Source organism: Lissotriton vulgaris, chromosome 4_1, assembly GCF_964263255.1.
Source record: "Lissotriton vulgaris chromosome 4_1, aLisVul1.2, whole genome shotgun sequence".
Classification (NCBI taxonomy): domain Eukaryota; kingdom Metazoa; phylum Chordata; class Amphibia; order Caudata; family Salamandridae; genus Lissotriton; species Lissotriton vulgaris.
This window is the reverse complement of record NC_141691.1, coordinates 196,252,816-196,267,340: the sequence shown is the minus strand read 5'-3', so window position 1 is coordinate 196,267,340 and position 14,525 is coordinate 196,252,816.

The window sequence follows — 14,525 nt, the reverse complement described above, 5'->3', positions numbered from 1 at the left end:
AAGTACCACTGAATTATTGCTTTAGTGCAATAGAATTGTGTCTAATGTGCAAGAGGCAATTTAAAGTAGAGAATAAGCGAGGTAGAGGGAGATCATGCGCCAGTGGATGGAGAGAATGTTCAAATAGATCTTCAGTGTTAGGTATTCAAGGTTTATCTGGAGAATTAATAATATTGGTAATAACATAATTTTGAAAGCATTATGTAATACTAAGTAGTGGTATTGTAGGTAGGTTATTGGAGTGTGTAGCAAATGAGCAGGTTGTTAGCTTAGAACAGGCAGCACACTCAAAAATAAATAGCATTGTACATACTGTGGTTTGTCGAGACTTTGAATAGGAGCCCTCATATAGCATGATTGAAGTATCTGGTAAAGCACTCATAACTTCCGAGGCACTATACCATTTTGGAATAAAAAAATATTATGTAGAATGACTAGCTCCCTTGTCCAGTCTCAACAGGAGTAAACCATTTTTCCTTCGGCCTTCATTGGGCACCCTGGCAAAGACGTCTTGAGCAGGGCAGATATGAATAAGTGATGGGGGAGCAAGGACTGTACATCCTGATACTGGTGGGCAAGAGATGTGGAGTGGGGCCTAGCCTTGAGAGGGCCTCCTGCTTTGGACAATGTCTGCCTAGCATTAAACAAGCTGTGAGTGGTAGGACAGTGGAATACAATGTGGGCAGTGAGGGAACTGGAGCTTGGTAGATTTTCTCAGTTCCTATTAGTGTCATTATACCTGCTTGAAAAGACTCTTTTGTAACATGCACACGCCACTTTTCTCTTGTAACACACTATTTGCTACCTCTCACATTTTGTGGGCTTTTGATACTTGCACAAGTGCCACCATTGCCTACGTAACGTTTGTTCTTGTGCCTGAGTGACTGCCATATATTGAAGTATTATACCTCTAATTGTACTTTGTTTTCTCTTGTAATCTGCACACTTGTCACTTTTTCCTCCTGTAATGCACCGTTTTCTACCTCTTGTATTTTGTTTGCTCACAAATGTCACTTTTGCCTCATGTAACTTAACGTCTGATTTTGTAATTTGTTCACTTGTAATTTTCTCCTCATGCATCATTACTGTTCCTATAGTGAAGCGCTCTGACGCTTTCGGGTAAAGTCTGCGCTATAAAAATGCATAAATAAATAAAAATAGGAGTGGCGGTGTCTCGCTGCTGACTACCCCATGCAGAATGTCAGGAGGGGCCCATATTCTCCAGTAGCTCACAGATATTCGTTCATTGGCCTGGGGTTGAATAGGGACCCCACTCAAGGGTTGTGAGGCCCCTGTATGTTCGCCCCCAGATGATGTTGTTATGCTGTTAATGCAGGGTGCTGGAACCAGTTGCGGGGGTTCTCGACACTGTCCATGTGCAGCCCACAGCTGCGTGGGGTCGCCTTAAAGTGCTTCAAGGTCTTCTCTGCGCTGTTTAGGGAGCTCTCGGTTGCGGTCTCAATTACCAAGGTTGCTTCCTCTAAGAATGCATATTGTCAGTGCACACCTTGGTGCTGTCCTGCCCAGCACTGTAACGATCAGAACACCCCATTCACTGTTCCCTCTGCGAAACTGCCATTGGAGAGCATTGCACACAGAGAATGACACCGTTCTCATCATTTCCTGTATTGCAGGGTCACCAGCTTTATTCCACCTGTTTCAGGTGATGCATTCAGAGCTTGAAATGCTGCGTTTTCTTCAATCCATTTATTGCCCGCGCATTTTAGGCGTGATGCTCGTTTGAAAAGCTATTTCCTTCACACAGAATGTCTCTGGCTGTACGATCTTGTTCACTGACTTTTTTCATAACTGTGTTCTATTGACTGTCGACAACTGTGGCATACTAGTGCTTGAGGTCTGACCTGCTCCATAATCGTAGACAAGTGATCCAAGGAAGCTAGGACTAGCCAGTGTATGCATATCAATAAACTTACATGCATTTATTAAGTTTTCCCATTCATCATAATTATCTAATTAATCAATTGTCAGTTAGAAATTATGCCACTGTATAAAGGGAAAGTTGGGAAAACTGCAAAAATGAATACATTCTGAGGTAGAAATACCACCACAGAGGCTGAAGAAGGGCTATTAAGCAGCTGAGGCAGGTAGGGGGTGATTATGAGATTTATTTGCGAACTTGTTCAAGCAGTAAACAAGCTAAAAGCTGATGCAAATCATTTGATTGATTCTACAAAAAAGAAGTGAATAAAAGGTTTTGCTTTTGACAGTTAACAGGCTATTGGGCTGTGCGGTGGGATTTATTTCAAGTGCTCACTCCCCACCCCCAAAGTGGTGGCAATCTGAGTGATAGCCCCGGGCGCCACAAGTCCTTTGCAGAAGTTCCAGAAGAAAAGAAGACGCATGATTTAGTTACTAGACTTTTGTCGTGCCCCTTGTAAAATCAGATTTGAGCAAATATATCAAACAATGTTCCATTTCTGTCCAAATGAAGTACTCCATTCGTTCCCAAGCTGATTAATTCTTAACATTCTTGACAACAATACAAAGATTAAAAAATACCTCGAGCATCCTCAATATTGTCTTAAACACAACATGATGCAGGTTACAGCTTGACACTGGTATGCTTGTCCCTCCACCGGTCTTACGGGGGATGAAATTGTTGGGTTGCAATAAACCTGCTAATAAAAGTAGGCTATGCACGTATTGCACATAAGTCCTAGATGAGAATGATGACTTGGTTGAATCAGCAGACACACTCTGGGCAGCTAGGAGAGATAAGGAGAGACATAGCCATCACCCAAAAAACACTTACAATAAAAAAAATCACAGCAATTTGACCTAAGGTAGTTACTCAAAGTGAAACATTAACTAAATATTCTGACTATCCTTAAGGAAGAGGTTACCCTCCCAAAAATAAAACAGAAAAGCTATGAACCAAGACCAAATGCTATGTCACATGGAAGAGTCCCAGTACAAGCACAGAACATTTTCCATAAAACGTGGAAAAATCAGACAAGACCATACAGAACATTTGGATTTTCTATAGGAACTCATGGTTTTGTTGTAGGGTGCACTTCAGGAGTGGCTGCTGAACAAAACATAGTAATCTGAATAATACTCACAACCCTATCCCTTATAAATACACAAAAAACAAGATGTGTATGTGCTTAGGGAGGCATCGCTGATGAGTCCTGCCAAAAGCATCAGAGAAGCAACCCATATATAGGAATATGAATTACACAAACCAGTTGAGCCCATACAGGTTGGGCAGGAAACAGCTCACAGGAATGAACAATATACAACCAGTCATGGTACCTCCTCCGAAGAGTCTAACCCCAAGAGACAGGGAGCAGCCAATAGGACTGAACATTACACAACCCGCCGTTGTCTAAACTCGAATGTTTACCCAGGACTTGCAAAAGAGGTGTCATTATGCAACCAGCCACACTGACCAGCTTATGAGGTTTAAGAGCAGGAGTACAAGAGTAGTATATGAGACTAAGTAGTATATGAGACTGGTCATCCTAGCCAGCCATTCTGTATGGTCTGAGGGGCTCAACCAGGAAAGAAACCCATAGTAACGGGCGCCATACTATATGACATGATGGTTTCACCCAGGTGGCAAAATAGCAACCTGTAATCAACCACACAATGTGTCTTTGGGGATCATTTAGAAGGGGTGACAGCAGAACAGATCAATGTGAGTGATAAGGAAGCAAAATAAAGTCCATATCGCATTCAATCTATCAATCAATATCACATGTACAGCGCTCAGCTGCTTCAGAAAAAGCCTCCCAGCCACCAAAGCAGAGACTGAGAATAATACCGGACCACTTAAACTAGTTTTGATCAAAAAGCCAGGTTTTTAATTCTTTACTGAAACAATGTTTGGACTTGGCTATGCGGAGTTTGATTGGAAGGGTGTTCCAGAGTTTTGCAGTCAGAACTAGGAAAGATCTTCCACCTTGTCGGACCTTGGCAAACCCGGGGATACGCATACATTGGAGGTGGTTTGATCTTAGCGATCAATGCTGTAACATCTGAGTCTGCCTCTGAGGTACTGCTGACTGGTACTGCTAACCCTTGCCTGAAAGGGCTCTGAATGACAGGGTCAGAGCCTGGATTAATTCTGTAGACGGCATGAATGTAGGTTACAGAATAGGAGAGAAAGGAACAGCGGTATGGTTTATGAAAGGTAGGGGGGGAGAGGGGGAGGGTGCTGAGTAGGGAAGTGGCTCACAGTCCAAGACTCTAGCTGGAGCCAACAGACCCATACATAAAGGCATGATGCCTCTGGACGAAGACATTCATATTTCTGATTTTAAACCGGAAACCCGGCCGAGGCATCCTGAAGGATGTTAAATAGGTAGAGGTAGAAATTCCATCCCAAAGGGTGAACCTAAAAGGCAAATATGAGTGGGAGGCAACAGGCATCCGGACTCCGTCCCCTCAAAATTATGGGGACTCTTGCAGAATGTGATGTGGAGCACTGCTTCTCCCACTTCGAACAGATATCCATTGGCCTTGGGCTAAATGACTATCCCTAAAAGGATGGCCCACCCCCTTGAAGGGTTGGCCACATAGGCGCCCTTCACTCCCCTGTCACAGAAGTAATTCAGCATTTTTATAAAGCAGGGCAATTTTTTCTCCCAAAGGCACGAATCTCCGCTGTTCTATTGCTCGTTATACAATAAACAAATGACCCAAAAATTAATAAATTGACCTTCATGACTCAGTAGTTGCTGACAGCTATTTTGAAATTGCATTTGGCATTATAGTGACATAAAGGGTGCTTCAGTTTATTTTTCGGATTCATCTTTTTGACAACAAACAAACAGTTCCCAATAGAAACTGTATAACAATTCAGTAAAATGTTGCATTAAGAAATATAAAGATGAAGAACTCTTTACTTCACAAATAAGTTAATTTTGGGTATTTACATTGGTATACACATCGTATGTATCAGAACAACTATAGATGAAAAAGTGCGGTATTGCCTTGGCTTCCCGGCTTAAGTATAAGGTTAAATAGAACTTCTCGTCTGCTACATTTCTGAGCTCTCATCGCATACATTGTCCTATGGCTACAAAACTGAAGATTTGTGTGTTTTTCTACCGTCTTGCACTGCGTGCATGCTAAGTATATTAGACCCATTCTGCTGACCAAAAATATATATCAAATAAATAAGGTGTACGTCAGAAACTTATAAATAATGAGGTGAACGCTGGCCTGCTCATGAATTTTGGAGAAACAACCAGAGGAATCATAAACATCATTTCCCATATGGCTTCTTACTTAAAATACTTGTTCATGTTTCTATTTAGGAGTCTAAATTATTCATTTCAGATTTATAATTTATCTTAACAGTTACCACAGTCGTACATTTTCTTGACATTTCACCAGTCTGAAGTAATTCTTGCCATGAATTCATGCTGTGCGTTGCATGTATATGCTAAAACTGTCCATCAAAGACAAATTAAATCATAAAATTAACAAGGAATTAGGCCGGCATCCCACCTGCTAAAATCAACAACAACTGGTGGGATGTCTGTATGTTCGGAGTACATGTAAAACAGACTGATGCTTTGAGACGAGATGTTTTCTCCAATATCTGGTGCCTTCATACCTTTCCACATATCCATTAGTGGGATCAGGGCCGGCTTTAGCGATTGCTGAGCCCAGTGCACCAATCTTTCTTGGTGCCCCCTCAATGACTTCTTTCCCCAGGGACCCTTCACTACCACCCTCCAACAGTGCCCATCATTTCTCTGTACCCCTCGCTCACATGCATTTCATTTGTTTTATAGCGCCACTATAACAGTATAGGGTTGCTGTCCACTTTAGATCACACACATTACATCAATGAATCATACGCGTTTAAACCAGTTTATGGGAAATGCTTAATAAAACAATGAGGATTAACAGGTAGCAGTCACATGTAATCCATGCTAGTAGGCAGTACATTTTAACAGTGCTCTGGAGAAGAACAAACTCAGGACCTACCATACCATACATACCACACAGAAGAAGTGTGGGTTGGCTTTACTAGTAAGAACGTATTTCTACTCAAGCAAGCACTTTTTAGCAACATGAGGATAATGAAAGAGTGGGGGAAAAACAATGTTCTTACCTATACCATGCAGTGTGAATGTATCACTTTAATGAGAGTTTATAGAACACTGAACTGTATTAGGACTGTAGCGTTTGAACTGCACGTATCAAAAGGATCTCTGTAACAAAAGCAGTAACCCATTGGGCTAGGCACATTAAATACAGCTCTGTGATCAGCAACTTACATATTCTTCACAGCGGGAATACTAACCCTCTCTGATACTTTATAACCATTACTAAAATCAGTCAATTAAACTCTCAGGCCAATCGTAGACCCAAACAGTATTATGCAATCTTTGCGGATCAATTGCTTAGGTATCATGTGAAACTGTTGAAAAATTCAGCCCTAGTGGGCCATGGCTATCCCCTATGGCTATGACATAAAGTGCTAGTGCTAGGAAGGTGCCACCATATTAAACCATAATGGTTTATAAAGTGCAAATGTGCAAACAATACATGAAGACTAAAAACAATATAGACGCAGAGCCATAAATCATTTCAGGAGTAGATACATAAGACCTTGCAGCGTTTTTCTATCTAACTCCAGTATAAACCTAGTGTCAAGTCTATGCTGCAAAGCTTCCCAGTTGCCTCCACGCCTAAGCGGAGGGACTGCATCCACAACAAAATATTTCAAATTATCCAAGTTGTTGCCATGGGAGTCCTTCAAATGCCTTGCAACCGGGTAAGTTAGATCACAGTTAGCAATGGCCCTAATGTGCTGGAGTATTCGTTTGTGGACCTGCAGTTTTGTACTTCCTACATACTGCTGGCCACAAGAACACTCCAGCACATACACTGCATATTCGGATTTGCAGGCAAGTAACTTGGTGATGGGCACAGGCTCTAACTTGAATGGGGTTGTATATGATGTTTTATTAACCCCATATTTGCCAGCTCTGCATAATGTACACTTGAAAAACCCTTTTCTAGAGTTTAACCAGGTTTTAGTTGTTCTTTTTTCAGGGATTCTGCCAACCAAGGTATTGTTCATTGACCAACCTTTTCTAAAGGTAAAGTTCGGAGTTTTTGTAAGTTGCACCCCAAGAATGGGGTTGTTGTATACCAACCCACAGTTTGTATTCACTATCCTGCATAAGGTTTTATGTTGCCTTTTAAATGTCAGGATCAATTCGGTTGGTTGATCAGACTTGTTAGAACTGGGGGTCTCTAGTTGGCACAGGTAGGTACCACTGTCGAAATAGGGACCCTTGCTTCTAGTCAGGGTGAGGAAGAAACCCTCTGAGATAACCCCTGCTCACCCTCTAGGTAGCTTGGCACGAGCAGTCAAGGCTAATCAGAAGGCAATGTGTAAAGTATTTGTACCAACACTCACAGTAACACAGTGGAAACACCACAAACTGACTCCACAACAGTTTAGAAAAAGAAAGGTATTTAATCTAAACTACACAGACCAAAGTGACAAAAATCCAACATACACAGTTCAATAATATGGTTGCGAAAAAGTTGTTATGGTTGCGATAAAAATAATCCACAGTTGCGTGAAAAGTTCACAGTTGCGTCACGTTTAGCCAACAGTACCTTTAGATGCGACAAATTTCCAAAAGCAGAAGCTGGTGCTGTGGAAAACCAGCGATGCGTTGCTCCTGAGACCTTGGAGAGGCGATGCGACAACCCCGCTGCAGCAGCGGGCGTGTTGCGACGAATCCGGTCTGTATGAGGAGGAAGGCCACTTGTATGGATTCCGGTGCATAGGTTCCGTAGGAAGTTTGTTCTTGCAAAGGTACCATGCGCCAATCTCATAGGGGCTGCGACGATCTCCGGGGCGATGATGCACAATCGAGCGGCAATCTCTCTGTCGCAGCTCCTCGATGCAATGGCTCTGCGACGATGTTCGCGGTGACGTGATGCTGTCCGCAAGCAAGCGATGCGGCAATCTCACCCAGCGATGACAGATTCTGCAACGACACTCGCAGCGATGGCAGTGTTCCCGCACCGGTCTGGTGCGTCCCGCAAACAAAGGATGCGACGGTTCTAGCAGCGGCAACTGGTGCTGCGACGATCTCGGCCTTCGTAGCGGCGGGAATTTCCTTGCACTGTCGGGGATGCGCTCCGCAGCGAGCGGTGCAATAACTTTTCTGTAGCAAAGTCTTTAAAGCTTGGTTTCCAGCTTCCCAACACAGGTACAACTTCCAGAGGCACCACACATGGGCCATGCACTCCAGGAAGGACAGAACGCTCTCAGTAGAGCTCATGGGAAGCTGGGGGTGAAGTCCTTTTGTTCCTGGGACTTCAAAACAGGGAGACAGTTCTTCTCAGGCCCTTGGAGATTCCTTCAAGCAAGGGGACACAGTACAAAGCAAACTCCTTCTCCTCTCCTCGGCAGCAAAGCAACAGCAGGGCAATCCAGCATAGAAACAGCTGGGCAATCTTCCTTCTTCAGTTTCAGCTTTCTCCTTGGCAGAGGTTCCTTCTTGATTCCAGGATGATCTAATTGTCTGTTGTCAGGGGTCCTGTACTTATACCACTAAAAGCCTTTGTTCTCTTTGTGCAAGTGGGCCCTGAGCCCAGTCTGAACCAGTTCTGGGTGTTCCTTGAGCACTTTGTTTTCCTGGCTTCTCCTTTCCTCTCAGAGTGAGGGGCAGGGTCGTCAGCTGCCCAGCAGGAGGTGGAGCCAGCATTATGGAAGGCAGGAACAGCCCTTTTCAGGCCCAGATGCTATCTCCTTCCACCACTCAAGTTGCAATGCAGTTATTCAGCCTAGGGCTGATTCAGCCAGCCTCCTGGGGAATCCCCAGCCCCTGTCACTCTCAAACCAGACAGTCAATACACAAACAGGCCCAGGCACACAGAAAGGGCAGACAAGATAACAGCAACTTTCTAAAAGCGCTGTTCTCAAACACAGGATTCAAAAACAACCTTTCCTAAAAGGTGTGTTATTAAATTCTGAGTTCAGAGATACTAGACGTTTATGTCCCATCTTGTTCCTATGGGAAGATATGCTGGTAGCCACTGTAGCCTTGTCACTCTCAAACCAGACAGTCAATACACAAACAGGCCAAGGCACACAGAAAGGGCCGATAAGATAACAGCAACTTTCTAAAAGCGCTGTTCTCAAACACAGGATTCAAAAACAACCTTTCCTAAAAGGTTTATTATTAAATTCTGAGTTCAGAGATACTAGACGTTTATGTCCCATCTTGTTCCTATGGGAAGATATGCTGGTAGCCCCTGTAGCCAGCATCCCCAATGATAGCCTATGGAGCAAGATAGCTCTGCAGCAGTGAAAAACGAAAATGGCAGTAATTCACTACCAGAGCATGTCACCTGCACAAGTACATGCTCTACCTTTCACAAACACTGCACCCTGCCCAAGGGGGTACCTTGGGCCTTCCATAGGGGTGACCAAAGTGCAGAAAAAGGGAAGGGTTAGACCTGGTCAGTGTGGACACTGACCAGGAGGACATGGCAGTTCAGAGACTGCACACAGGCACTAAGGTGGCAGGCCTGAGACACCATTTTGGGGCTACTCCTGTGGGTGGTACAATCAGTGCTGCAGGCCCACTAGTAGCATTTGTCATCACCAGCCCTGCCACACCCAGTGCACTTTACTAGGGACTTCTTGGTGATACAAATATGCCAATCATGTATATCCAATCATAGTAACAATTTGCACAGGGAGCACTTACACTCTGACACTGATCAGCAGTGGCAGAGTGTCTGAAGCATCTAAACCAGCAAAACCGAAATCCAGCACAGCATCAAAAATACAGGAGGTAGAGGCCAAAAAGACAGGGGAAACCACGCCAAAGATGCCAGGTCTAACAAGACTGTTCTGGGGTTGGAGTTTTAAAACTGGCTCTAATGACGAATACATCAGATTTACCAATCGTTTGTGTTTTGTCAATTGCTTTGTAAATAGTAGCTTGGAAGTAGCCCCTAGCCAGGAACCTATCTCAGCTTTCTCTTTGTGCTACAACACAATCACTATCCATGCTACAGATTCGCCGTATTTGCAGCATTTCCCCAAATAGAATGCTGTCAATAAGATGGTGGCCGGTAGCATGTAGTATTGTGTTGCCTGTGGTAAGTTTCTATGCAACCTAGTCTCCAACCTATCATGTACAACAAAGACTTCAACTTCAAGAAAACATATTGAGTGTTTGCTCATGTTGCCCGTAAAGTGCAAGTTAAGTTTGTTCTTATTGATCTGCTCAATAAAATGAAGGGCACTCTCCTCCGTGTCTCCGTAATTCATTTGATGCCCACTGGGGCATAACTCTGAGCAAAAGCAACACGAAATACCTCAATATGCAAATATTGTTTTGGATGTATGAGGATTGCATTTGTATATATTGTATATGAATTACACAACAATGTCATGTTAAGCACTAAGTTATAACTGTCAGAGGCGTAAAATTATCACAGTTTAGTAATAATTATCCAGCACTCCAAGGAGTAAAGTTCACTCGATCTCTTTATTTGCAGTGATGATCACATCAACGCGTTTCGGCAGCCTCACGCTGCCTTGTTTCCGATGTGGACACACCATTTGATAAAAGTTAAAATAATCATTCAAAATGGTAGACATAGACAATGGACTACATTTTGGTACATGGTATTTTCAATGTGAATTTGGAGGCCATCTTTAAACATATTGTATAAAACAACATTGATGGATAATATAGTTTTTTCACAGCTCTAAACTGTAAATTATTATTCAATGCTTATAGATGGAGTATACTTCTCTTGATTAAAACATATGGAAGTTAATAAATTATGCAGAAAAAATAATTTCTTGCTGATTTTCAACACATTTCCACTGTAAAAACCGATTTTATATGCATACAATTCCTTATACTCTTTTTGTTTTCAATGTTCATTGTATATGGTCCCTTAATACTCAATTAAAGGGCAAGTGCCATAAATTAATTTGACGTATTAAAAAAAGGTGCCAGTGCATATTCTCTACAGTACAAGATATCAAAAGTGCTAGTGCTTTAGTCTTCAACTTCCGTTTCTTCACTGATTTAAAGTGCACATTTTCACAGTACTAAATATCAAAAAAGTGCTAGTGCTTTAATCTTCAAGTCAGTTCATTCACTAATCAAAAGTGCAAATGCTTAATAGTATATTAATTTCAGAAAATCCGGAAAGACATTTCATATAGTTTTGCCATATGCCATTTCTTTAAAAAAAAAACACAGATACACATATTAAATTCCATATATGGTTGATTCCAATTACTATACTCATGTTTCTCCATAATAAATATATAAATACCCTACATTTTTTCATAGTTTATATAAAAAAATATAGGGTAAAAGATGAGAGGACCATTTTTAGATCTCCCTATATATATATGCCAAGGTGTTTTGAAGAATGAGTGGGCCCATGCGTGTCTGAATGGATGATTTAGTAGGTACATGATTGACTGTATAAGTGAGTAATTAAGCATATCCTAGTGAATGCATGGGAGAATGAATTATCTGTGTGCATGTCTGTAACAGTCTGTCAGTTGGTGTGTAAGTGGCTGCGTGGGTTGGTGAGTAGCTACATGAGTGTCTGTATGGCTCAAGATTTAGTTGTCTGAGTACCTTTATGGGTCCCTATGTGTCTTTGTGTGTGGGTAGGGGGTGTAACTCCCATCATGGATGTGTGAGTGGGTGATGCACTGGGTGTATGGATTCATCAATTCATGCGCAAGGAGTTTATGGGTAAGTGAGTGTGCTTATGGCTTTGTGAGTGAGTGGATATCTCAGTGGTATATATGTGAGTAACTCCATATGTAAAAGACAGTATATGTGGGTGTTGGAGTATATAACTGACTATATGTGAAAGTGAGTGTTTGTGAGAGTGGCTGTATGGATGAGTCTGTGCTTGTGTCAATGATTGTATAAGAGAGTAAGTATGTGTTAGTATCTGTATGAATACATGAGGTGGTGTGTGTATAACTGTATAGGTGAGTAAATGGCAGTGTGACTGGCTCTTTGGGTGACTGACAAGGTGTGTGAGTAAATCTATTGGTGAGTGGTGGCGTGTGAGTATCTGTGTAGGTGTAGAGTGCACATATCAGTGGCTATATTGATGAGTGACTGCATGTATGAGTAACTGAATGGGTGAGTGGATGTGTGCATAGACCTATTAATCAGCGAGTGTGTATGAACTAACTGGAATTGGTGTGTTGTATTAGGGTGTGAGGGGGTGCATCAGATAATAAGCAGATGATGTAATCAGTGATGTCATTTGAGATGTCATCAATGATGTTATGAGTGATATCACACACCATGTCAGGAGTGATGTAATATGTGACGTCATCAGCAGTTTAATCGTGGGGATGTGAGTTATAGTTATCTCAACTAACTATAACAGCTGAATTTCTCTGGTTTGTATGAGTGAAATGTACAACTAACTATAACCTCCCAGAAACCTGTGTTTTTTAGTGAATTTCTAAGGTTTTTTGAATGTTAATTTCTAACTATAACTTCCCTGAAACCTATGGTTTTTTCAGTGATTATCAAACATTTTTTTTAAATGCTAGTTACTTACTATAACGTCCCTGAAGCATAAGGTTTTTTTCAGTGAATTTCAAACATTTTTTAAATGCTAACTACTAACTATATTGTCCCTAAAACCTATTGTTTTTTCAGTAAATTTCTAAGGTTTTTTAAATGCTAATTACTGACTATAACATCATTGAAACCTACATTTTTCAGTGAATTTCTAAGAGTTTTAAAATGCTAATTTAGAACTATAACGTAGTAGTCGCATTAGCACAGTGGTGCAGAAAGAAGGCTGGTCCTCCGACCAGCGCTTAGGAATTCTGCTGTGTAGGACTTACAGGAGGTACCAGGAGGGCTTCTTAGCTCCCAAAGTCCCTCAGGAGTAAAGTGAACTTCATCCCCCAACTGATAGTGTGCCAGGAGGTGCGTTTGCACAGAGGTGTAGCAAGGGGGCGTTGTAATAGCAATACCATGGTTTGGGACTTACTGGAGGTAACAGGAGGGGTAGTTAACCCCCAAAGATGTCCTAGGCAGCCAACTACCGCTCCTATTACCTCCAGTAAGTCCCACACAGCAGCCTTGGTAAGTTTTCATAGCCGGCCACACCCCCTTTGCCTGCCATTCTGCAAACACGCTCCCTGGTGCGCTCTTGGATGGGGATTATAGTCCCCTTTGCTGCTAGGGTTCCTTAAGGGCCAACTAGCCTACCTGTTACCTCCAGTGGGTCCCCCACAGTGGGATTGCTGTGAGGTGGACACAGACCACACCCTCTTTCTGCAGCACTCCGCTAACACACCTCCTGGCGTGCTCTTGGTTGGGAGATGAAGTCCTCTTGCCTCCTGAGGGTACCTGGGGGCCTACTAGCCCTCCTGCTATCTCTAGTAGGCCCCACACAGCTGGATTGCTGAGAGTGGTCTGATGTCATGCCGCCTTTCTAAACCACTCTGCAAACGCGCCTCCTGTCACACTGCTCTTCGGTGAGGAAGTCCACTTAAGTCCTGAGTTCTTCAGGACACAAGAGGTCCTCATCACCCTACCTGCAGTGCACCAAGAGGCGTGTTTGCAGAGCGGTGTAAAATGGGGTGTGGCCTCGGACCACCTCTCAGCAATCCCACTGTGTGGGGCTTACTGGAGGTACCTGGTGGACTAGTTGGCCCCTAAGAACCCTTAAGATTCCATGGGACTTAATCAGCCAACCCAGAACACAGAGTGATGCAGGGAAGGAGTGATGCCTGCTTTTTTTTTTGTAAGTTAGGGGTCTCCCAAAATTTGTATTTCATATAATGTCTTATTTTTAAGGTGAGGGGCCATGTGGCCCTCCTCCTGAGGCCAATATTGGCCCCGGGACCCCATCCTCCAGGGCATTGCCTCATTTATTTATTTTTACATTTTTATTTTCACAGGAAGGGGGCCGCTTGGCACCCTTCCATGGGCCAGTTTTGGTCCGGGGGACTCCAACCGCCGGGGACTGGCCTCAACATTGGGGACCAGGGCCAGGACAGGTTTCCTGCTCTCTCTTCCACAAGAGTGTTTGCTACGGCAGGGCTGTGCTCCTAGCCTGTGATAGCAAACTGCAATGTCCCAGGGGTGGGCCCCCTGGGATATTGCTGGAGCCGGCTCACACTTTCTTATTTAAGTTTAAGCCCCAGGGAGGTTGTGGCCCCCGGGGCATGGGGGGCCAGCGAGGCCCCCCGGCTATAATTAGGAATGCCCTGGTAAGGTGGTGGTCCCCAGGACAGCGTGGGGGAGCTGGAACTCCCCCATGCTTTTTACGAAGAAGCCCCTGAGAGGCGGCGGTCGTCGGGGCTGCGGGGGGACCATGCGGCACAAACATATTATTTATAAAGCCCCGGGGAGGTGGTGTTCCCCAGGGCTGCGGGGGCCCAGCACAGTCCCCATATATATCAGCAAGACTCATTAAAACAAAACACGGGACACCACGCTTCGATTTTTTTTTTTTTTTTTTGGTGGGATTCGTGTACTCTACAC